This window comes from Lynx canadensis, chromosome B4, assembly GCF_007474595.2.
Source record: "Lynx canadensis isolate LIC74 chromosome B4, mLynCan4.pri.v2, whole genome shotgun sequence".
Classification (NCBI taxonomy): domain Eukaryota; kingdom Metazoa; phylum Chordata; class Mammalia; order Carnivora; family Felidae; genus Lynx; species Lynx canadensis.
Genome location: NC_044309.1, coordinates 20,546,179 through 20,569,965, shown reverse-complemented (window position 1 = coordinate 20,569,965; position 23,787 = coordinate 20,546,179). Strand labels below are relative to the sequence as shown.

Genomic DNA, 23,787 nt, shown 5'->3' with positions numbered 1-23,787 from the left:
GGTGGGTGGGTGTTGGTGGCATGTGGCATTGGGTCTGGACTTGGTGGCAGTGGCTCTGGTACTCTGTCATATCTGCATTTCTACTGTGCAAGTTGAGAGATTTATTCAGTTCTTTATGCAAACAGCCTTTGATAGCTCTTTCTTATCCACGGAATAACTCCTATAAAAGCAAATTTGTTGAAAGAATTCAGGCCTTTCATAAGAGATTTATGCTGCCCCACCTTGGCTCGAGCTTGTAGACCTGTGAGCAAAACCAAATTCCTCTTCAAGAAGCTTGGACTAGTGTTCGATCAAGACTCCACACCTCTACACCATAATACATAAACAAAGGGATTTGGGGTCTAGAAAACAACACATTGTCTGCTTTTACAGCTGTACCAAGAGGTCGATAATACCTGGGGGGGAAATGCCAGGTTCTAAGCAGCATAAGCTCTTGGTATGAACAGTGGGCTGAAAAATGTCCCCCCCCGCCAGGTAATGAACACAGTGACTTCCTGAATCAAGTAAACAGGGAATGGCGAGTTCTGAAATAAAATTCATTTTTGGGATAGTTGGAGGTTTTGTGGAAAAATACGTTGTATTTTGAAGAGAAAGATGAGAAATCAAGATAATAGATATACAGGGTATACTTTCTGTTTTGCTGCCTTGCTAAGTTGTGTCTTATTAAGCAACTCAGTCATTTATTGGGTTAAGCTAATTAGCCACAATCAAGTTTTAGTGTCAGGGCTATACCACAAACAAGGACTGGAAACTATGCACAGCAAGTGGTCGGAGCCACTTCAGAGTTGAACTTGAGCAGAGTTGCCCAGAGCAGAATTTCTACCTTTTGCAGCTTCCCTCTAAGGGTTCCACTGGGAGCTTGGTAAGAGCAGCTAAAAAGTGTGAGTAACTTATACCTCCATTTCCCTCAGCAAAAGGATTTAATTATACTCCATTATACGCATAATTCACACATCTTTGATTGTTCTTTCTAAACCCCTTTCAATATTGCTTTGGCTGCTAATTGTAGTTTGCTTGGGTTGAGGAAAAAGATTAATGCAGGGCAACCATATTGAGTATCTTTGTTTTTATTTAATAAATATGCAGCGGATAAATACATCCAATAATTAGAGGAGACTGTACATTAGATACGTATGCCACGGAAGAAGGAGATTTGGGCAATAGTAATTTCATAAAGTTAGCAAGAGTCACTGTTGTTCCATACTTACTGGCCCATGATGAACTAGATTCTTAATTTCTTGGGGCACCTGGATGGCTCAGTTGGTGAGCGTCCGACTTTGGCTCAGGTCATGATCTCATGGTTTGTGAGTTCAGGCTCTGTGCTGACAGCTCAGAGCCTGGAGCCTGCTTCAGATTCTGTGTCTCCCTCTCTCTCTGCCCCTCCCCTGCTCCTGCTGTGTCTGTCTCTCACTCAAAAATAAATAAACATTTAAAAAAATACTTATTTCTTCATGTTTGTTGGGGGTGCCATAGGTTACACTGCTTCTTAGTCAGCATTGATTCAGATTAAACTGAATGCTAAGTTCTTTACTAGGTAAATACATTGTAAAGGAAAGAAGAGAACTGACATTTTTCTGCTGAATTCCCATTATCTATAGATCCTACTCATTGTCCCCAAACTTACATACCTTAAAGCCAGATTTTGTATCATTTATCTACTAAAAAGCCTTTGATAGCTCTTTCTTATCCACGGAATAACTCCTATAAAAGCAAATTTGTTGAAAGAATTCAGGCCTTTCATAATTTGGCCTGATTTTATCTCCATAGAGACTGAACATTTTTATTAGCGTGTAGTCACATTAATCAATGGCTTTTCTTCAAACACTTCATGTTTCTCCTTATCTGCCATTGTTTGCTCAATCAATTCTTTGTGCGTGCGTGTGTGTGTGTGTGTGTGTGTGTGCGTGTGTGTATGTTTCTTCCTGAACTTAGAGAAATACTTCACAAATAGAAGGACTTTGAAAAAGAACCTAAAAAATGGAAGGAAGGAAGGAAGGAAGGGAGGGAGGGAGGGAGGGAGGGAGGAAGGAAAAGACTTAGGAAAATTTTTTTCCCTTTTGTTTTCTCCTTTTTTCTTCTTAAACTGAAGTATAGTTGACACACAATATTACATTAGTTTCAGGTGTACAACATAGTGATTCAATAAGTTTATACATTTTGCTATGCTCACCACAAGTATAACCCATACAACACCATTGCAATACTATTGACTATATTCCCTATGCTGTATCTTCCTGTGACTTTTCATTCCGTAACTGGAAGCCTGTATCTCTCACTGTCCTTCCCCCATTTTGTACCTCCCTCCCCTCCGGCAACCACCAGTTTATTCTCTGTATTTATGGCTCTGTTTCTGCTTTTTGTCTCTTCTTCTTCTTCTTTTTTTTAGATTCTACATATAAGTGAAATCATACAATATTTGTCTTTCTCTGACTTATTTCACTTAGCATAATACTCTCTAGGTCCATTTATGTTGTTGCAGACGGCAAGATCTCACTCTTTTTTTATGACTAATATTCCAATGTATGTATATGTGTGTGTGTGTGTGTGTATACATCTTTATCCATTCATTTATCAATAGACACTTGGGTTCCTTCCATATCTTGGCAATTGTAAATAACGCTGTGATTAACATAGGACAGAGGTGCATATATGTTTTCAAATTTTGTTTTGTTTTCTTCAGGTAAACACCCAGTAGTGGGATTACTGGATCATATGTTTTTTATATGTTTAATTTTTTGAGGAATTTGAGTATGGAGGCATACTGTTTTCCACAATGGCTGCACCAATATACATTCCCACCAATAGTGCATGAGGGTTCCTTTTTCTCCACATCCTTGCCAACACTTTTTATTATTATTTTTTTATTCTAGTCATTCTGACAAGTGTAAGGTGGTATCTCATTGTGGTTTTGATTTGTACTTCCCTGATGATGAGTGATCTTGAGCATCTTTTCATGTGTCTGTTGGCCATCTGTGTGTCTTCTTTGGAGAAATGTCTCTTCATGTCTTTTGCCCATTTTTTAATTGGATTATTTGTTGTTTTTTTGGGGGGGTGGATCAATAGAGACTATATGTGAGCACTCTGGGTGTACACAAATCCCCTAATCTTGCTGTGCTCACTGGGGCTTCTTTCTTGGTTTTCTTATTTGCACAACGACCTGAGTCCTCCATGAACTTCAAGTCAGTTGACCAACGTTCTGGTGCTTTTCTGCCTAGCCTTGAGCATCACTGTTCCCAAACATTATGTTCCCCAAGAACTGGCTGAGATTTTGTTCTTTTTTTTTTTTAAGTTCATTTATTTTGAGAGAGAGAGAGAGAGAGAGAAAGAGTATGTGAGTGGAGGAGGGGCACACAGAGAAGAAAAGAAAGAGGATCCCAAGCAGGCTCCACACTGTCCACACAGAGCCTGATGCAGGGCTCAAACCCACAAACTGTGATATCATGACCTGAGCCAAAATCAAGAGTCAGACACTTAACTGACTGAGCCCCCTAGGCGCCCCAACAAATGCTTATTCTTAATATGTGATCATTTTTTATGTGTCCTTTATAGTTGAGATTTTGTTTTTAACCAGATATACCACTACCAATCATGATACCACCATGGTTCGGTTGCCATTTTCTACCTACTGAATTGGATACCAGCACAACCTAGATCAGTTCTGGGGCCACTACATACTTTGGACCCTGCCCATTGCGGGGGGGGGGGGTCAATCCTGTGTCCAGGTTGGCTTTTTATAGATCATTTTGCCCATGGTAGATTAGCCTGCTGCGGATACACCAGCATACGGGGAGTTGGTGCCTGCTCAAGACTGCAGCTGAGTTTACCCCCTGGTCTATCTGACCCTGAGCGTTCTTCTTTAAAAAATATGTGGAAAGAAAACAAGATATTTCTTTATAGGCTGGTCAAATATTAGGCAGGGGTCTACCTCACTTTCAACTCTTTGCCCTATTTTATTTTAACGTGTCATTAGTGAGGATCTGTAACAGCCTTTAAACTATTTTAGGTGTAATAGTAGCTTAAAAAATCTGTTTTGTACATTGCAGGTATCTTCAGTTTCCCACAAGCGTCATTCAAAATCCTTTCTGATGGGTGTTAATTCTTTTGTTGTTGTTGATAAGTGTATCCCTTTAGTCATTGGCATTGTACAGCCAAGCTTAATAGATAGGCTGAAGTTCTAGGAGTTGAGTCTCCCAGGTGGCTCAATAGACTCAAAGAGCCAGTGCAAGAGCTGGGACACACGAGGGATGTGAATCCCCACTGGGAACATTGCGGTTAGGTTCAGTGACTTTTTGCTTGAGGACTTGCTGATTCAAATGTCTGTGAGTTAGTTAGGGACTCTGTCGCATTTGAAATGCAATGCTCTAGTGCCTGGGTGGCTCAGTCAGTTGAGCGTCCGATTCTTGATTTCAGCTCAGGTCGTGATCCCAGGGTTGTGGGCTCAAGCCCCATGTAGGACTCCATGCTGAGCATGAAGCTTGCTTAGGATTCATATTCTCTCTCTCTCTCTCTCTCTCTCTCTCTCTCTCTCTCTCCCTCTCCCCTTCTGCCCCTCTCCCCCACTTATACTCTCTCTCTCTCTCTCTCTCTAAAATAAACAAAATTTTAAAAAAGAAATGCAGCGCTCAGTAAGCAGTGTCCATCATTATCACCATCATTACGAGCTGATAATCTTCAGGTATGAGCCTACACTTCCGTGGCTATTCTATTTTAGGAATCTATTCTCTGTGAATAAAATGTTATAGGATGGGATAGAATAACTTTGTAATAGTGAATGGGTTTTAACTTTTTATGTACAACTTTGGTTCTAGAAGATACGTGAACCAAGCATCATGGTGGAAGGTGTCCATTCCAAATATCAGGGGTGCGCTGTGGGAAAGCCCGCCAGGATCTGGAAATTGGGCTGGATGCCGCGCTCCCCAGACTACCTTCTCACTGCAGATCTGGAAAGAGAATTCAGCCATCACATACGGGAGAAGGACAACGTACACAGCTTATCCAAGTTTAACTAGGACTTGCCTTGACTAAGGAGGAGTAAAGAAAAACCCAGATATATTTATTAAAGCTGAATTGCATGGAGTGTTGCCCAGCGTGAGCTACTATGCCAGGCATGTTATACAGAGCAGCATATTTATTCCTTCTAAGAACCTGGTGATGTAAGCGTTCTGCTTGTCCTTTTTATAGATGAGGAAACTGAGACTTAGAAAAAAAAAACCAAAAACACCACATACCCTTACCTACTGAGCAGCAGAGTTGAGCTTTGAACCTTTATCCCAGAAAAAGAAAGAAAAGGAAAAGAAGAACACCATTTGGAAGAGTCCAAGAAATCTCTGAAAATAACCTGTTGCAGAATTCAAAAGAAAACTGCTCCTTTAGTTGGCTGCAAGAACACATGGGCCCAGTGGCTGGATACAGAAGCCGTAACAACAGTCAAGATGAAATTTTAAGAGTAAAAAGGACATAGAACAAAAGGAGACAAAGTGAACCGGAATAAACCATCCAACTTCTTATATGCATTTTGCATCGATTTCTAGACTATGAGTCTGCCATTGTTCTGTCTATCCCAGTGCGAGTACCACATTCTTTATTCGAACTTTGTAATGCGTCAATATCTGGTGGGGCAAGACTTTCTTCACTATTCTTCAGGATGCATTTATGACTAGAAAGTATTTCTCAGCAAAGTGCAATGAAAGGGAGCCTCTCTATTCTGATAAAGGGTCTCTAGCAGAAGCCAGCCGCAAGCATCACGTTTAATGGAAACGTTTCAGAGCATGCCCTGTAAAGTTAGGAATAAAACAAGGATGCCGGCTCTCAGGGCTGCTATTCAGTGTTGTGGTAGAGGTCCTACCCGGTTAGACAAGAGAACTAAACAGTAGAAGGATTTGAAAAAATATATAAGTAAAACCGGCACCAGATGCCCTGATTCAAAGCACAGGCATCTGGAGGGAATCTACTAGATTAACTACTAGAACCAATAGGAGTGCTCACCAGCCTTCCTGAGTGCAAGACCAGAATATCAAAACCAGTTAGGTTCCTATACAATCAAGAAGCATAACTTTTGAAAAGCTTCCATTTACAAGTGCAACATAAGGTATAAGATACCCTTAGAGTGGGGGGGGGGGCAGGTAACACACCCTTACCTCTCCCTCACACCTGGGCTTGGAAACAGTTGAAAGGTGGACAAAGTCAGAAAGAGGGACGTCAACACGTAAGTAGAGACTTAAAGGAAGCGAGGGGTTGAGACTTGGTAGTGTCTAGGGAAAGAGATCCCAAGTAGAGGGGACCGAGAGTGCCAAGAGTCTTAGGTAGGAGCATGTGTGGTGAGCTGGGCAATAGTAAGGAGGCTGGTGTGGCAGGAATGAGGGCTGGGGAGGCAGCAAAGTAGGTGAGGTTGGGGAGGTCAACTGACGTGAGGAAGGCAGCCAGGGACTCAACTGATCAGTCAATCCATTGATACTTCATTTAGGGTCTCATAAGATTGGGGGAGGAAGGTGACAGGAGGGAAGCCTTTACATAAGGTTTTTGAGGAAGAGTGTCATGACCACATTTTTTCCCTAACAGGCTTCTTCTGACTGGTGGAGAATGAACTTTAAGGGGCAAGAGGGGAAGCAGGGACCCTGGTGAGGAGCTGTGGAGGTAGCCCAGGCGAGAGAGGTCAGTGGCTACATTTGGATGGTAGATGTGGAGATAGCAAGAAATTGTATCAAACACCAGTGATTCATGCAAATAATTTAAATTGGCGTGAGTGCTAAAAAAAAAAAGTTAAAATGCTCAAAATGAACAGATTAGGAAAAAAATATTTGGTGTAGTCTGGCAAAGAGTGAACAACCTGCTACATAAAGAACTCGCTCAAAAAAGAAAAAAAAAAAAAGAACTCGCTCATGGCATCTGACGGGAAAACACGACGTCCACGACCGTTGAAGTGTCCACTCTGCTCGCCTTTGTGAACCGAACGGTGTCCATTCACGAACCTCAAAACAGATTCCGGACAAGTACGTTGACTTAGAAAAATCCAGCGACATTCAGAGAGAAAAGGGAAACCTGAAAAGCAGATTGAGTTTATCCACTGGACCGGAAAGGATCGAACTTCACTTCTGAGAGAACAATTCCCAATACTCACAAGTTAGAGAACACAAATAGCAGATCTAATTCAATCTAGGTGCTATAGCTAGCATTTTCCATCTAGATTTAAAAATATTCCCAGTGGAATATTTTACATGGGAAGAATCTAGAAAATGGTAAAGGAGGACACGCTTGGGTTGCTGGGCCCAACTGGTGACACCAGGCCTGACAGATACCACACTTCCCAGTGGAAGAGGGCAGGAGTAGGACGTGTGGATGAAGAAAGAAAGAGGAATGACAGAAGTCGCACATCAGCTACCCAGACATGGGGCTAAGCTCTTGGGAAACACCCCAGGCACTCTGAGACATCTTTTTTGGGAGGTTTTCCTGGAAGGTGAAATTGCTCCCTTAATAAATTTCCCACTCGGGGAATAATTTTGAAAAGTCGAGTAAAACACCATTGAAAATGAAGGTCATATCTAGAGAAGCTTGGGAGCTTTTGCAATCCAACAAAGCAAATGCTTGTTCACCTCTACAGGCAGTGTGAAGGTGTGATTCGTACCGACAGCATCTGTACCTGCCTGGTTACAAGAGGCCTTCTTCACACTTAAAAAGGAGGCAGGAGGCAGATGTGTGCAGTACAAGATCCATTTATGAGTCTCGGGCAGGTAGAGAGTCATAATTAAATCCTTCTGGGCCCCTGGCTCACCCACTTACTAGGGGTGTGAGCGACCACGGCAGCCTAACCCCTTTGTTTCCAACTTCTTGTTGTGAATGTTACACTTGTAAATCAATGTATAGTGCTTAGAGCACTGCTTTAAAAAAAAAAAAAAAGTCTTTATCATAATTAAAATTAGCTATCGAGAAAAGAGGTGGAGCTTGCAGAGTTGGCCCTAAAAAACCCAGAAAACAATATGTATGAATATATATCGTATAAATAACAGATGTGTTATATATAAACATACACACATGTTATTTGTAAGATAGTGTAAAGGTTACATTGGTCAGGGAGTCAGGAGAAACGGAATCCTACGTGTGTGCATCAGGAAGCCGTCTTTTTTTTTTTTTTTTAACGTTTATTTATTTTTGAGACAGAGAGAGACAGAGCATGAACGCGGGAGGGTCAGAGAGAGAGGGAGACACAGAATCCGAAACAGGCTCCAGGCTCTGAGCGGTGCTCGAACTCACGGAGCGCGAGATCGTGACCTGAGCCGAAGTTGGACGCTTAACCGACTGAGCCACCCAGGTGCCCCAGGACGCCGTCTCTTAAAGATCCCTGTAAATCTGCTGTCATCATCTTGCGGGAAATCAAAATTAACTGTGAGCACTTCTTTACTTCATATCGTCTCCTCTGAATGGGCGTTGTTTCTGATTTGGTCTGCCTCCAAAAAAGAATTGAGAGAAGAATCCAAGGCACCAAATTGTGCCTTTGAAGACAGGAGCACAATGCTGGTGATGGTGCGGAGACCCGAGCGATGGTAGGGCCTTGAGGTCCACCTAGTGTTTATGCCGAGACATCCGTCCTAGAGGCCAGATTTGGACCGCTGCCCTGTGCACAGTGCTCTGTTTCCCTGGCTCATCACAAGCAACAGAAACTGACCCTGGGTGATTGTCTAAATGTGTGGAGATGATGCTGGAAGCCCTGCGTGGTTGCTCGGGCTGCTGGAGAACTACCTGTGTCCCTGCGATGCAGCACCCCGTCTGTGCCCTCGGCGCCCCTCGGCCAATACTGCCAGGCCCTGGCTGCTGTCCCCCACTGCTGGATGGGCTGCCTTGCCATTGAATTTTTGGTACTTGATTTACGTCAGGGTGGTTCCGTTGGTCACGCTCAGGCCGTACGTCTGCCCCGGCTGCAAAGGAGCCTGGGAAGACAAGGATCACAACTTCTTAGAGACGTTTTCCCCATGACGGTCACAAGATAGGGAATTCCTCACACGGAGGGGTCCCGTGCTGGGCCATAAAAAACAAAAACAAAACACAAAAGTAACCCGCCCCCCCCCCCAAATGGCCACAACACACAAGGTTTAAGGTGCAGAATGCAGTTAATTGCTGTCAAATTCAGAACCTGGCAAAAGTTCCCATCAAACTGTTCAAATTCCATGGCTGCCGGTGGAGGGGGGAAAATCCAATCTACAGTTAGGAACGACGAGCCTTTTCCTTAATTCTGCATTGGTGTTCATATAAGTTCATGAACAGCCATCCGTGCCCCCTTGTTGACTGTCGCTGCCATGTGTGAGGGAAAACTGCCATACACCCTGCGAATCAGGCTCTGATCAAGTTCCACTCGGATCTTAGTGGGTGGTTGTGGGAACCTGGAACGTGGGGTTCGGGGAGAGTGAATGTGGGGTCAACGTGCTTGAAATGACACTGCATGCAAATAAGACACAAATTCAAAGGCCAGACTGAAAGAGGTTTTCTTCCATCTTCACATGTTGTAAACAGACATCGAGATGTTTACATTATTTGCAAAAGAAAGAAATCCTTCAGCAGAGCTACGCGCTGAGCATTGACCCCCCCCCCCCCCCCCCCCCCCGTAAACCAACCCATTTACAGCACAGAAGATCAGGACACTCAAAATAAATCTGGATGGCTCCGGACGGCCTCTACGCGTCTCACAACGATTGAAATGGGACAAGAAGAGGAAAATAAAGGGAAAGTACGACTCCGTAGAAAGGTGAAACTGTTTAAGCGAGCTGACTGATACCACGCGCACCTTCCAGCCAAGCAGACCTGTTCTAGAGGGTTTCGTCGCTTGTTTTTGTTTTTCCCAACGGAAGTGGGTGTCTGGATGCCTCCCACAAACCTCCCCACGATTTGTGGGATGCCCCTAGAGCGCTGCCCCTACCCTGAGCGGTCAGCCGACTCTCTGAAAGTTTCACTGGGCGGTTCATCTTAACGTCTCAGTCCCAGAAAGGCCTCCCAGCCCCTTTAAACGTGTTCCCTTTGCTGTTGCTTGCAGCTGACTCATGTCAGTGGTCACTTAGAGTCTGTTTTCCTTGTTTACCCAAGCACTGGAGAGGTGTCTTGCACATGGCAGATTGTTTTAATGTTGGCTTATAACGAGTCGTGTCAATCAGTTTGCATGTCACATATCCTGAGCGCCCACCGAGCTGGAGAAGGGTTAACTTTTGGGGTGAGAAGCCTTTACGGTATTTTCAGGGGGGAAAAAAAATTGTATTGGCCTTAAAAAAAAAAAAAAAAAAAAAAAACAAAACTGTGCTTTCAAAAAAAAAGGGAGTACTTTTTTCAGAGCCCCGCAGTAGAGCGAGAACACTGGAGTAATTCAGTTTAGCTACTTAGGCCTGGGGTTCCTCAACAGACGTGATAACAGAATGTAAATATTGATATCCAGCTGTCAGCCTATTGGCCTTCTTCGCAGAGGTTAGGAGAACTTGGCCTGTCTTGCTGAGAGCTGGCTAGGGACAGCCAGGAAATTCAGAAGAGAGTATATGCATCAGGGTTTTTTTCCCTTCTAAGTTTGAGGCTTAAAACAAAACAAAACAAAACACACACGGAGGAAATATAGGGCTTCCTCCCTGGCGGGTCTTAGCCCTACTGCTACCTTCCCATCTGTCGCAGTTCCAAGGAACTGAGCAGTTGGTGCTGTCTGAGCATTTTTCTAAGAGGTTAAATTTGACTCTGAAGGGGAGTACCTGAGCCGACTCCGCTGTAAGGCACAGAGCTTGACCTTGAGAGCTGCAAGCTCACCACTGGCCTCCTTGCCTCCCCCAGGCTCCCCCTGCTTTTGCTTCGGGCCCACCGAGGTCTGCCTTTCCCTTTACGGCCCTAGTGAATTTTCCAGGATGCCAGTCCTGTCATGGTGGCCTGTATTTAAAGCTCTCCGACTGGGTCCATGCTTGGCGGGATCTGTCCATTGGGTTTATACTCTGACAATACACAAATAAACAAAATACTGGGCGAAGGTAAATGCTGTGATGGGACAAAACAGGAAAGGGGGAGAAAATGACTGTTTATAGGCTCAGGGAAAGGCGACATTTTTGCCAGGACCCGAATCACAAGAAGCAGCCAGCCATTTGAAGATTTGAGAGAAGTCGAGTCTAGGAAGAAGGAATAGAAAATGGTGCTAAAGCAGCTATGTGGAGAACACTGGAGCCAGCCGGAGCGCAAGGGCTGGGGTCCAACGGCATTAGTGGCACGGGCACAGTGGAGCCCTGGCGTCTATGGTAAGGACTGTCGATCTTGCGTCTTCAGTGAGGGTAGAACTTTAAACAAGGGAGTTATGTAACTTGGTGTTCTGTTTTAAAAAATCTCCGTGGCTGCTAGGTGGAGAATCAGTTGCGTGTGTGGAGGTGGAGGGAGCGGAAGCAGCGATCTCGGTGACCAGACTGTCCAGGAAAAAAGGTGCTTGTGGCTTAGGCTTCCGTGGTGTCGGTGCAGCCGGGACAATGGATGGATTTGGGAGGTGGTTTGAAGGTGGAGTTGACAGACCTTGCTGATGGATTGGATGTTGGAAGGGAGAGAGAAAGAGAGGGCTGCAGTCACGGACGGGTTTTCGGTTTGAGCGGCTGGGGAAATACAGGGCCGTCTACTGAGGCCAAGAAGACTAGGGAACAGCAGATCTGTGGAGGAGGACACAAAATTTCTGATGCAACCGTGGCAGCTGTGGGATGCCTGCCGGGAACCAAAGCGGGTGTGCTAAGTAAGCAATTCTATGCGCGCTCCTAGGGTTTATATTAAGAACTCCAGGTCAGGTTGGGGCTGTGGCGTGAGCTTAAAAAGTAAAATAAGAAGGTGCTGAAAGAAGACTAGGGTGACAATTTTATGATCTTGGACTCTTACGGAAGTATTAAATGAAAAGACTAACATTTCACTATATTACCTTTTTATTGAAGTATAATTGGCATGTAACGTTATATTACTTTCCTATGTACAGCATAACGATTTGATACGGTATATAGTGCAAAATGATCATGACAGTAAGTGTTGTGGACATTCAGGTTACATTCAGGACATACATGGTTCCAAAATCCTTTTTCTTGTGATGAGAACTTTTAAGATCTACTCTCTTGGCGATTTTCAAATTGCAATACAGTAGTAGTAACCATAGCCGCCATGCTATACATTACAGCCCTACGGCTAAACTTACGTATTCTATAACTGGAAGTTTATATCTTTTGACCCCCTTCACCCATTTGGCCCTCCCTCCGCCCCCACCTCTGGCAACTACCAACCTATCTTTGAGCTTGGGTTTCTGTTGTTGCTATTTTTAAGTCCACATATAAGTGAGATAATATGGTGTTTGTCTTTCTCTGACTTATTTCACTTAGATAATGCCCTCAAGGTCCATCCGTGTTGTTGCAAATGGCAAGATTTCATTCTTATTTATGGTTGAGTAGTGTGTGTGTGTGTGTGTGTGTGTGTGTGTGCGCGTCACATTTTCTTCATCCTTTTGTTTACTGATGGACAGTTAGGTTGTTTCCATGTCTTAGTTACTTTAAACAGTGCTGCACTGAATATGGGAGTGCAGATACCTTTTTGAGTTAGTGTTGCCATTTTCCTTCCATAAATACTCAGAAGTGGAATTGCTGGATTATATGGTGGTTCTATTTCTAATTTTTTGAGGAAACTTCATACTGTTTTCCATAGTGGCTGTACCAACATACATTCCCACCACAAGGGCTCCCTTTTCTCCACATCCTTGCCAACACTTGTTATTTCGTGTCTTTTGGATAATAGCCATTCTGACAAGTGTCGAGGGACATCTTGTTGTGGTTTTAATTCGCATTTTCCTGATGATGCTTGATGTTGAGCATCTTTTCATGTGTTTGTTGGCCATCTGCATGTCTTCTTTGGAAAAATGTCTATTCAGAATCTCCGTCCACTTTTTAATCAGATTTTTTTTGTATTGAGTTGAATGAGTTTCTTTCGTATTTTGGATATTAACCACTTAATCAGATGTTCAGCACATTTTCTTTTTATTTTGTTGATGATTTCCTTTGCTGTGCAGAAGCTTTCTAGTATGATGTGGTCCCACTTCGTTATTTTTTCTGTAGTTGCCTTTTCTGATGCCTCTTGGTATCAGATTCAAAAAACTATCATCAAGACCAATGTCAAGGAGCTAACCACCTATTTTTCTTCTATGAGTTTAATGGTTTCAGGTCTTACGTCCAAGTCTTTAATCCATTTTGAGTTAATTTTTGTGTATGGTGGTAAGATAATGGTCCAGTTTCATTCTTTTGCATGTAGCTATTCAGTTTTCCCAACACCGGTTACTAAAGAGATTGTCTTTTTCCCACTGTATATTCGTGACTCCTCTGTTGTAAATTAATAGACCCTATATGTCTTGGTTTGTTTCTGGATTCTTGGTTCTGCACCATTGATTTATGTGTCTGTTTTTATGGCAATACTATACTGTTTTGATTACTATAGCTTTGTAATATAGTTTGAAATCAGAGAACATGATGTTCTCCAACTTTGTTCTTTTTTTCTCAAAACTGCTTTGGCTATTTGGGGTCTTGTGGTTCCATACAAATTTTAGGATTGTTTGTTCCAGTTCTGTGAAAAATGCCATTGGAATTTTGATAGGGTTGTTTTGAATTTCTAGACTGCTTTGGGTCATATGCACATTTTAACAATATTAAGTCTTCCAGTCCATGAACATGAAATCTCTATTGACTTGTGTCTTTGATTTCTTTCATTAATGTCATACAGTTTTTAGTGTGCCAGTCTTTCACCTCCTTGGTTAAATTTATGCTTAGGCATTTAATTCTTTTTGATGTGGCTGCAAATGGGATTGTTTTCTTAATTTCTCTTTCTTATTAGTCTATAAATTAATATACAGAAATGCAACTGAAATTCATATATTGATTTTGTTTGTTTTTTAATATGAAATTTATTGTCAAATTGGTTTCCATACAACACCCAATGCTCATCCTAACAGGTGCCCTCCTCAGTGCCCATCACCCAGTCTCCCTTCCCTCCCACCCCCCATCATCCCTCAGTTTATTCTCAGTTTTTAAGAGTCTCTTATGATTTGCCTCCTTCCCTCTCTGTAACTTTTTTTCCCCCTTCCCCTCCCCCATGGTCTTCTGTTAAGTTTCTCAGGATCCACATAAGAGTGAAAACGTATATTGATTTTGTATCCTGCAACTTTACTGAATTTGTTTACTAGCTCTAACGGTTTTTTGGTGGAGTCTTTAGGGTTATCTCTATATAATATTATGTCGTCTGAAAATAGTGACAGTTTTACTTCTTACTTACCAATTTGAATGGCTTTTATTTCTTCGTGTGGCCTAATTCCTCTGATTAGGGCTTCCAATACTATGTCGAATAAAAGTGGCAAGAGTGGGCATTCTTTTCTCCTTCCTGATCTTAAAGGAAAAACTCAACTTTTCACTGTTGGATCTGATTTAAGCAGCAGGTTTGTCTTGTAGAGCCTTTATTATGTGGAGATATGTTCCCGTGATTCCCACTTTGTTGAGAGTTTTATCATAAATGGATGGTGAATTTTGTTAAGTCCTTTTTCTGCATCTATTGAGACAATTGTGTCATTATTTAATCAATCATTTCGTTACTGTATTGCATCACATTGATTGATTTGCAAATGTTGAACCATCTTTGCTTTTCTGAAATAATCCCACTTGATCATGGTGTAGGATCCTTTTAATATATTGTTGAATTTTGTAAATATTTGTGGACCATTTTTGCATCTACGTTCATCAAGGATATAATTTTCTTTTCTTGTGCTGTCCTTCTCCGGTTTTCGTATCAGGGTGATGCTGGCCTCATAAAATGAGTTTGGGAGTATTCCCTCCTCTTCTGTTTTTTTTCGAAGAGTTTGAAAAGCATTGGTATGAAATCTTCTTTGAATGTTTGATAAAATTCACCAATGAAGCCATTTGGTCCTGGACTTTTGTTTGTTGATATGTTGATAACTCATTCAATCTCCTTGCTAGTAATCGATCTGTTCAGATTTTCTATTTCTTCTTCATGATCTAGTCTTGGTCAGTTGTATGTTTCTAGGAATTTCTCCATAGGTTATCCAATTTGTTGGCATATAATTTTTCATCGTAGTGTCTTATGATCCTTTGTATGTCTATGGTATGAGTTGTAATGTCTCCTTTTTTATTTCTGATTTTATTTGACTCCTCTTTTTTTCTTGGTGAGTCTAGCTAAAAGTTCATCAGTTTTGTTTATCTTTTCGAAGAACCAGCTCTTGGATTCATTGATCTTTTCTATTATCTTTAGTCTCTATTTCATATTTCTGCTCTGATCTTTGCTTTTTTCTTCCTGCTACTAACTTTGGGCTTTATCTGTTCTTTTTCTAGTTCCTTGAGTTACGAAGTTAGGTTGTTTATCTGAGATTTTTCATGTTTCTTGATGTGGGCATTTATCACTGTGAACTTCCCTCTTATGACTGCTTTTGCTGCATCCCCCCCCAAATTGTAGTATTTCCATTTTTGTTTCTCTCAAAGTATTTATCTTACTTTGTTTATTATTATTCTTTTTTTAATTTGCATCCAAGTTAGTTAGCATATAGTGCAACAATGGTTTCAGGAGTAGATTCCTTAATGCCCCTTACCCATTTAGCCCATCCCCCCTCCCACAACCCATCCAATAACCCTCAGTTTCTTCTCCATCTTTATGAGTCTCTTCTGTTTTGTCCCCCTCCCAGTTTTTATATTAGTTTTGCTTCCTTTCCCTTGTGTTCATCTGTTCTGTCTCTTAAAGTCCTCACATGAGTGAAGTCATATGATATTTGTCTTTCTCTGACTAATTTCACTTAGCATAATACCCTCCAGTTCCATCCACATAGTTGCAAATGGCAAGATGTCATTCTTTTTGATTGCCGAGTAAGACTCCATCGTGTATATGTATCACAACTTCTTTATCCATTCATCCTTTGATGGACATTTGGGTTCTTTCCATACTTTCGCTATTGTCAATAGTGCTGCTATAAACATGGGGGTGCATGTGTCCCTTTGAAACAGCACACCTGAATCCCTTGGTTAAATGCCTAGTAGTGCAATTGCTGGATCGAAGGGTAGTTCTATTTTTCATTTTTTGAAGAACCCCCATACTGTTTTCTAGGGTGCCTGCATCAGTTTGCATTACCACCAGCAGTGCAAAAGAAATCCACTTTCTCCGCATCCTTGCCAACATCTGTTGTTGCCTGAGTTGTTAATGTTAGCCATTCTTACAGGTGTAAGGTGGTATCTCATTGTGGTTTCGATTTGTATTTCCCTGATGATGAGTGATGTGGAGCATTTTTTCATGTGTTGGTTGGGCATCTGGATGTCTTCTTTGGGGAATTGTCTATTCATGTCTTTTGCCCATTTCTTCACTGGATTATTTGGTTTTTTTGGGTGTTGAGTTTGACAAGTTCTTTATAGATTTTGGCTACTAACCCTTTATCTGATATGTCATTTGCAAATATCTTCTCCCATAACATCGGTTGCCTTTTGGTTTTGCTGATCGTTTCCTTCACTGTGCAGAAGCTTTTTATTTTGATGAAGTCCCAATAGTTCATTTTTGCTTTCGTTTCCCTTGCCTCTGGAGACGTGTTGAGTAAGAAGTTGCTGCGGCCAAATCAAAGAGGTTTTTGCCTCCTTTCTCCTCGAGGATTTTGATGCCTTCCTGTCTTAGGTCTTTCATCCATTTTGAGTTTATTTTTGTGTATGGTGTAAGAAAGTGTTCCGGGTTCATTTTTCTATGTGTCACTGTCCAGTTTTCCCAGCACCACTTGCTGAAGATACTGTCTTTATTCCACTGGATATTCTTTCCTGCTTTGTCAAGGATTAGTTGGCCATATGTATGTGGGTCCATGTCTGGGTTCTCTATTCTGTTCCATTGATCTGAGTGTCTGTTCTTCTGCCAGGACCATACTGTCTTGATGATTACAGCTTTGTAATACAGCTTGAAGTCCAGGATTGTGATGTCTCCAGCTTTGGTTTCCTTTTTTCAAGATTGCTTTGGCTATTCTGGGTCTTTTCTGGTTCCATACAAATGTTAGGATTATTTGTTCTAGCTCTGTGAAGAATGCTGGTGTTACTTTGATAGGGATTGTGTTGAATATATATTCAATGTATATTGCTTTGGGTAGTATTGACATTTTAACAGTATTTGTTCTTCCTATCCCGGAGCATGGAATATTTTTCCATTTTTTTGTGTCTTCTTCAATTTCTTTCATAAGCTTTCTATAGTTTTCAGTGTAGAGATATTTCTCCTCTTTAGTTAGATTTATTCCTAGGTATTTTACGGTTTTTGGTGCAATTATAAATGGGATCGATTCCTTGATTTCTCTTCCTGTTGCTTCATTGTTGGTGTATAGGAATGCAACCGATTTCTGTGCATCAAAGTATTTTTTGATTTCTCTTTTACCTGCTGGTCGTATAGTAGCACATTGTTTAATCACCACATATTTGTGAATTTTCCAGTTTTCTTCATTTCGGGTTTCATACCATTGTGGTCAGAAAAGATGCCTGATACAATTTTAATCTTCTTAAATTTATTGAGACTTGTATTGTGGCCCAACATATGCTCTGTCCTGTAGAATAGCCCCTGTGCACTTGAGAAGAATGTGTATTCTGTTGCTTTTGAATGGAATGCTTTGTATATGTCTGTTAAGTCTATCTTGTCTAACACGTCATTTAAGGCTGATGTTTCCTTATTAATTTTCGGTCTAGATGATCCATGCGTTGACCAGTGGGGTGTACCCTGCTTTAAAGTCTACTATTATTGTATAGCTGTTTATTTCTCCCTTTAGATCTGTTAACATTTTGTTTTATATTTAGCTCCTTCTTGGTTGGGTGCATAAATATTCACAAATGTTATATCTTCTTATTGGATTGACTCTTTTATTATTATGTAATGCCCTCCTTTGTCTTTTATTATAGTCTTTGTTTTAAAAATCTATTTTGTTTGATGTAAATATAGATACCCCAGCTTTCTTTTGGTTTCCATTTGCAGTAGAGTCTCTTGTAGGCAGCATATGGATGAATCTTGTTTTTTATTCATTCATTATTTATTCTGATTAGAGAATTTAGCTCATTTACATTTAAAATAATTATTGATAGGTATGTACTTATTGCCATTTTGTTAAATTGTTTTTGGATTGTTTTGTAATTCTTCTCTGTCCTTTTCTCCTTCTCTTGCTCTCTTCCTTTGTGGTTTGATGACTTCCTTTAGTGGTATATCTATATTCCTTTATCTTGTCTATCTACTTGTTGCTTTGTGGTTACCATGAGTCTTCCATATAACAACTTATAATAGTCTATTTAAGTTGCTAACAGCTTACATTTGAACACATCCTAAAACTCTACACTTTGCTGTTTCCCTGCCATGTTTTATGCTTTTGATGTCACATTTTGCATTTTTTTTATCTTGGATATCCCTTAATGAATTATTGTATTTATAGTTATTTTTACTACTTTTCTCTTTAACCTTCATACTAGCTTTATAAATGATTAATTTACCACCTTTACAACATTAGCTTTTATTCTGAATTTTACTATATATTTGCCTTTATCAGTGAGGTTTATATTTTCATATGTTTTTCTGTTACTAATTAGTGCCATTTCTTTTCAGCTTAAAAAAGTTCCTTTAATACTTATTGTAAGCTTCGTCTAATGGTGATGAACTCTATTAGCTTTCACTTGTCTGGAGAACTCTTTATCTGTTCTTCAGTTCTGAATGACAACTTTTCCAGATAGGCTATTCTTAGTTGGAAGTTGTTTTTGTTTCAGCACTTTGAATATATAGTGCTACTCCCTTCTGGCCTGCAAAGTTTCTGCTGAAAAGTCCACTGATAATCTTTTGGGGGTTCCCTTGTACATTCTTTTTCTTTTCTTGCGTTTCAGCTTCTCTCCTTGTCTCTTTAACTTCTGACACTTTAATTATAATGCGTCTTGGTGTTCGTCTCTTTGAGTTCATCTTATTTGGCACTCTCCAGGCTTTCTGGATCTGGACATCTGTTTCCTTCCCCATCTTAGTGAAGTTTTAAACCGTTATTTCTTCAAATTAATTTTTTTGCCACCCCCTTTCCCTTTTAGGACCCCTGTGATGAACATGTTGTTCTGTTTGATGTCCCATAAGTCCCTTAAGCCGTTCACTTTTTTTCATTCTTCTGCCTTTTTGCTGCTCTCATTGGGTGATTTCCACTGTCCTGTCTTTGATCTGTTCCTTTCTTCTGCTTCATCTAGTCTGATACTGAACTCCTCCAGTGTGTGTGTGTGTGTGTGTGTGTGTGTGTGTGTGTGTGCAGTTATATTCTTCAGCTCTGTCATTCCTCTTTGATACTTATATTATCTACCCCTTTGTTGACATTCTCACTTTATCCACTCTTCTGAATTTGATGAACATTTTTATGACCTTATTTTGAATGCTTTACCAGGTAAGTCACTTATCTTTATTTCATTAAGGACTTCTTTCTGAAGTTTTATCTTGTTCTTTCATCTGGAGCATATTCCTTTGTCTCTTCATTTTCCTCAACTCTGAAGTATTGGTTTCTATACATTAGATAAAATAGCCATCTCTCCCAGTCTTGAAAGAATTGCCTCATACGGGAGATGAACCTTTAATTCAACCTTGCTATGGCTCTCGGTTGTGTCTCAGAACTACATGAACAGCCAGTTTTATTTTTAGTTGCTCCCAGTAAGTAGTTGAGGGTGTGCCAGGAACTGTTCATGTCACAAAGGCAATGATTTCAGTCAGCACCTAGATTCAAGCTTATTAGAAGCCAGACCCTCTGACAGCTGCTCTTAAAATATGCAAATATATACAGTACTGTGGGAACTCAAGCATAAGTCCTGCTGACCACCAGAGTCAGGTGATCCAGAGGTGTCGTGAGGGCAGTAGTCACAAAAACCGGGGTGCTAGATGAGTGTACGAGCTCCTTCCTGGGCTGTATTGGTCACCTGGAGTGAAGCAGAGGGAGAACACAAAGGTGGAATTCACCTGGGAGTGTTGGCCAGTTAAGAACTCTTTCTGCATGGGTTACAGTTCTTTGGGACCCACAGGTGTTGGCCCCACTGGCCACCAGAGCCAGGTGGTCTAGAAATGTCTCCTGGCAGCAGCCACACACACACAAAAAGTGGCACCGGAGGAGGGTACAGGTTTCTTTCCAGAAGATACCAGAGAGCTGAAATGGGGCAGGGACAGATTTGGCACCTGCCGGCTAGAGGGAGGCAAGAGAATGCAAAAATGGTGCCTGCCAGCCTCTGTCCAGGCCCCCAGATGCATGTCAGTGTAGATCCCTGCCCCCCCCCCCCCCCCCGCCCAGGCCAGTGCTTTAAGATAAGCAAATAACGCTCTTTCACATAAAGCCTGGGTGCCTCTCAGTTGGCCACCTCTATGCTGGGCCCAGGGGCAGGTGAGTCTGAGTGCACAAGCCCTTATTTAAGAGCTGTTTCTCAGTTCATTATAGCCTCGTGGGTTTTGTGGGCATGAGCCCCACTGGTTGTCAGAACTACATAGTGTGGGGACTCATCTCTCAGGTGCAGGTCTTAAAAGTTGGGGGTCCTGATGTGGGGTTCAAACTCCTCACTCCTCAGGAGGAAGCTCTGGGTTTTGAGTCCCTTCCTGATTGTGGGTGGCCGTGCCAGGGCTGGGGTTTGTCATCGCAAGCTTGTATCTCAGCCTCTCCTACCCATTTCAATATGGGATTCTTTTCTCATTTGCCTGCTGGGTAGGATTCCCCAGCTAGTTTTTAGAGGGGTTTTTTTGTGTGTTTTTGAAGGATTCTGTTCCCTATGTCGCTGTAGGTTTGATGTGCCCATAGCAGGAGGCAGTCGCGGGGTCTTCTTACGTCACCATCTTGAACCGGAACCAAAAAAATTTCTCCTTCGTTTTATATGGGGGGTTAGCTGGAGGAAGGAACCAAAGACATCCTTTAAGGTTCAAGCCTGAGAAACTAAGAAAATAACAGTGCCAATCAGAGAACTAACCAAAAAATCAAGGGGTGGGAAAGCATGTTGACTCGGGAAAGGGATGAGTTTGGTTTCGGACAGGTTGAGTTTCAGGTGACAGCATTTCTCCGAATGACCTATGGCTCTCAAACAGGGAGAGATGTGAATCTGAAGCCTAGAGGTGTCAGAGCCAAGGGCATAGATTTGCGACTCTCCATACAATAGTTATCAGAGCCCATGAAACTGCTAAGGGGGACCGCAAAGCAGAGCTAGGTAAGAACAAGGCTGATTCCTTTTTTTCTTTTTAAAATTTTTTTAATGTTTATTCATTTTTGAAAGAGACAGAGTACAAGTGGAGAAGGGGCAGAGAGAGAGGGAGACACAGAATCCGAAGCAGGCTCCAGCTCTCAGATGTCAGCACAGAGCCCGACGCGGGGTGCAAACTCAAAACCTGTGAGATCGCGATCTGGGCCGAAGTAGGGCGCCCAACCAACTGAGCCACCCAGGAGCCCCAGAACGAGGCTGATTCTTGAGTATTGTTCACATTTCCAGGTCTGGAGGAAGAAACTAAATTACAAAATAAGAGGGAAATATTCATTAAAAAAATAGGAGAGACAGGCCAGGGACACTCATGAGATGACAGTTTCAGTGTGAGAGTAAACAACGAAGACAAATGCTGAGCTCAGAAGGCCATAAAAACGAACTCTGGGAGAAGTTGACACATAGCTAAAATAAGCAGAATGCTGAGGTCAAAAAGGAGTTTTAGAGGTCACGTAGTTCAAGCCCTCATTTTATAGATGAGGCCATGGGTCTCAAACAAGTTAATTATATTACCCAAGATCACACAGATGCTGCGGTGCACCAATGGAATTTTCTCTCTGCCTGCTGGTTGAGTGTTCTTTCAGCTGCTCCAAATCTTGCCATCCTGCCGGTTTTCTGACTGTGTCATATATCGTAATCTATAATCCACCATATTTAAGCTTGTAAGGGGGGGGGGCATTAAAACAAACAAACAAAAAACTGGTGAGAAAGAGTATGCAACTTATTGGTGTCCCTAAAAAATGGTTCATAATATTCTTATGTCATGTGCAAGATGATGCTGTGAGTGCTCATTGGAGAAGTTCAGCAATAAGATAAACGTTATAAATGTAAAATACATTTTATTTTGTAAATACTAGTTTATTCTTTTCATTATAAATAGACAGTTTGGGGTGGTCTTTTTTTGTTTTTATTGTTTGTTTTGTTTTGTTTTTGTTTTTGTTTTTGTTTTCTGGGTTTTGTTTTTGTTTTTGTTTAGAGAGAGCACAAGCAAGGGAGAGGGGCAGAGAGAAGGAATCTCAAGCAGGCTCCACTCTCAGTGTGGATGCCGACACAGGGCCCTGTCCCACGACCCTGGGACCATGACCCGAGGCGCCCGCATTTATTTTAATAAAACAAAGAAAATATAGAAAACTACATATAAGGGAATAAATGTCACTGATCATTTCCCCCACCCATTGACGGTTACTGTCAAGATTTTGGTAATTTTTCTCATGTCATGCCTATTGGTTTGTACAGCTGAGGTCATGCACAAGAGATGGTCTGCTTTCTGTTTTCTCTGTTAATTTTATATTACAAACATTTGTTATGGCGCACACTTTTAAATGCCTGCCTTATATCTGCTCTTCTCTTCTTGGTTACTAACAGAACTGTGAGTTTGCTTAGGGACCAATGTTCCTAGCTAAAATATTCACCTTCCTCGAGCTGTTTGCAGCGGGGGGTGGTGATGTGACTGTTTTAGGCAGTGACACTCTCCATAAAGAGAGGTTGCTGGTGGTGATAGAGCTTCTAAGAAAGCTTTTCAAGGGAACAGACTCAGCTGGCATGTTACTTTTGGCCTTTTATCCTTTCCCTCCTCTTCCTGTCTGGTATACTTGCATGATATGTTGAGGGTGACAGGTGCAGCAACTGCCTTTGACCATGAGGATGAAAGCCACACATAATGGATGGTGGAGCTGAAGGATGGGAAGGGCCTGGATCCTTGATTATATCATTAAGCACCACATCAGCCTTGGACTGCATCTCTCTAGACTTCTTAATGTATAAAGTAAATGCTGTAAGCCACGGTTATGTCAGACGCTGTGTTACTGCCAGATTAAAACAATACCGATTAATATATTAGGTGAATACATTTTAAAGCCTCCCCCTTTGTATCATAAAATGCTCTTGTGCACTTGATCTTAACCTTGTGCCTCATCTTCTTTCAAAACACATTCCGGGGGGAGTTCATAATAAATGACACAAATAATACAGAATTGTTCCAGCCGTGGTAACAGGATAAGCTCAAAGTAAGGTGAGAGAAAGATAGTTATTCTATAAAACCTAAGTGAAGGAGAGCTACTGATGTTAAATCTAGAATTTACCTCTGAGTTTCTGGTACCAAACTCTTATTGTCTAATGACTGAAAGCATCCCAGTTTATCAATTTCTTCCTAGCAGAGTCCTAAAAAAAGGTATCAAGTTAATCTAACAAAAGGATTTCAAAACCTGTGACTGTCTTTAAAACCCATTTTGCAAAGATGCAACAACTTTATCATGTATTATCTAACACCAAATCCCGGAAAAGGGCAAAATTCAAAATATTAAACTATAATCCAGTCTGGCCTCTTTCCAAAAGAGTATCATCTCAAATTGTCTGCCGCTGTCTTCCGTGGTTTTTTGTTTGTTTATTTGTTTGTTTTGAGGTGTTTTTGTTTTGCCAAAACAGTTGAGAGGAACTATCTAAAAGGGAAGAGTTTGAAAGACATGAAGTCCCTCCTTTGCTTTTCACGGTCTGTGTTTTCTCCTAGATAAAGCCAGATCAAGAAGGGAGGTCTCAGATTGGA

The 23,787-nt window shown here is 41.5% G+C and overlaps 1 protein-coding gene across 1 annotated transcript in view; it reads right to left on the bottom strand.

Moving 5' to 3' along the window:
• LOC115518615 (L-lactate dehydrogenase A chain-like) overlaps positions 1-23,787 on the bottom strand; it is an 81,553-nt gene that overhangs the window by 18,974 nt on the left and 38,792 nt on the right.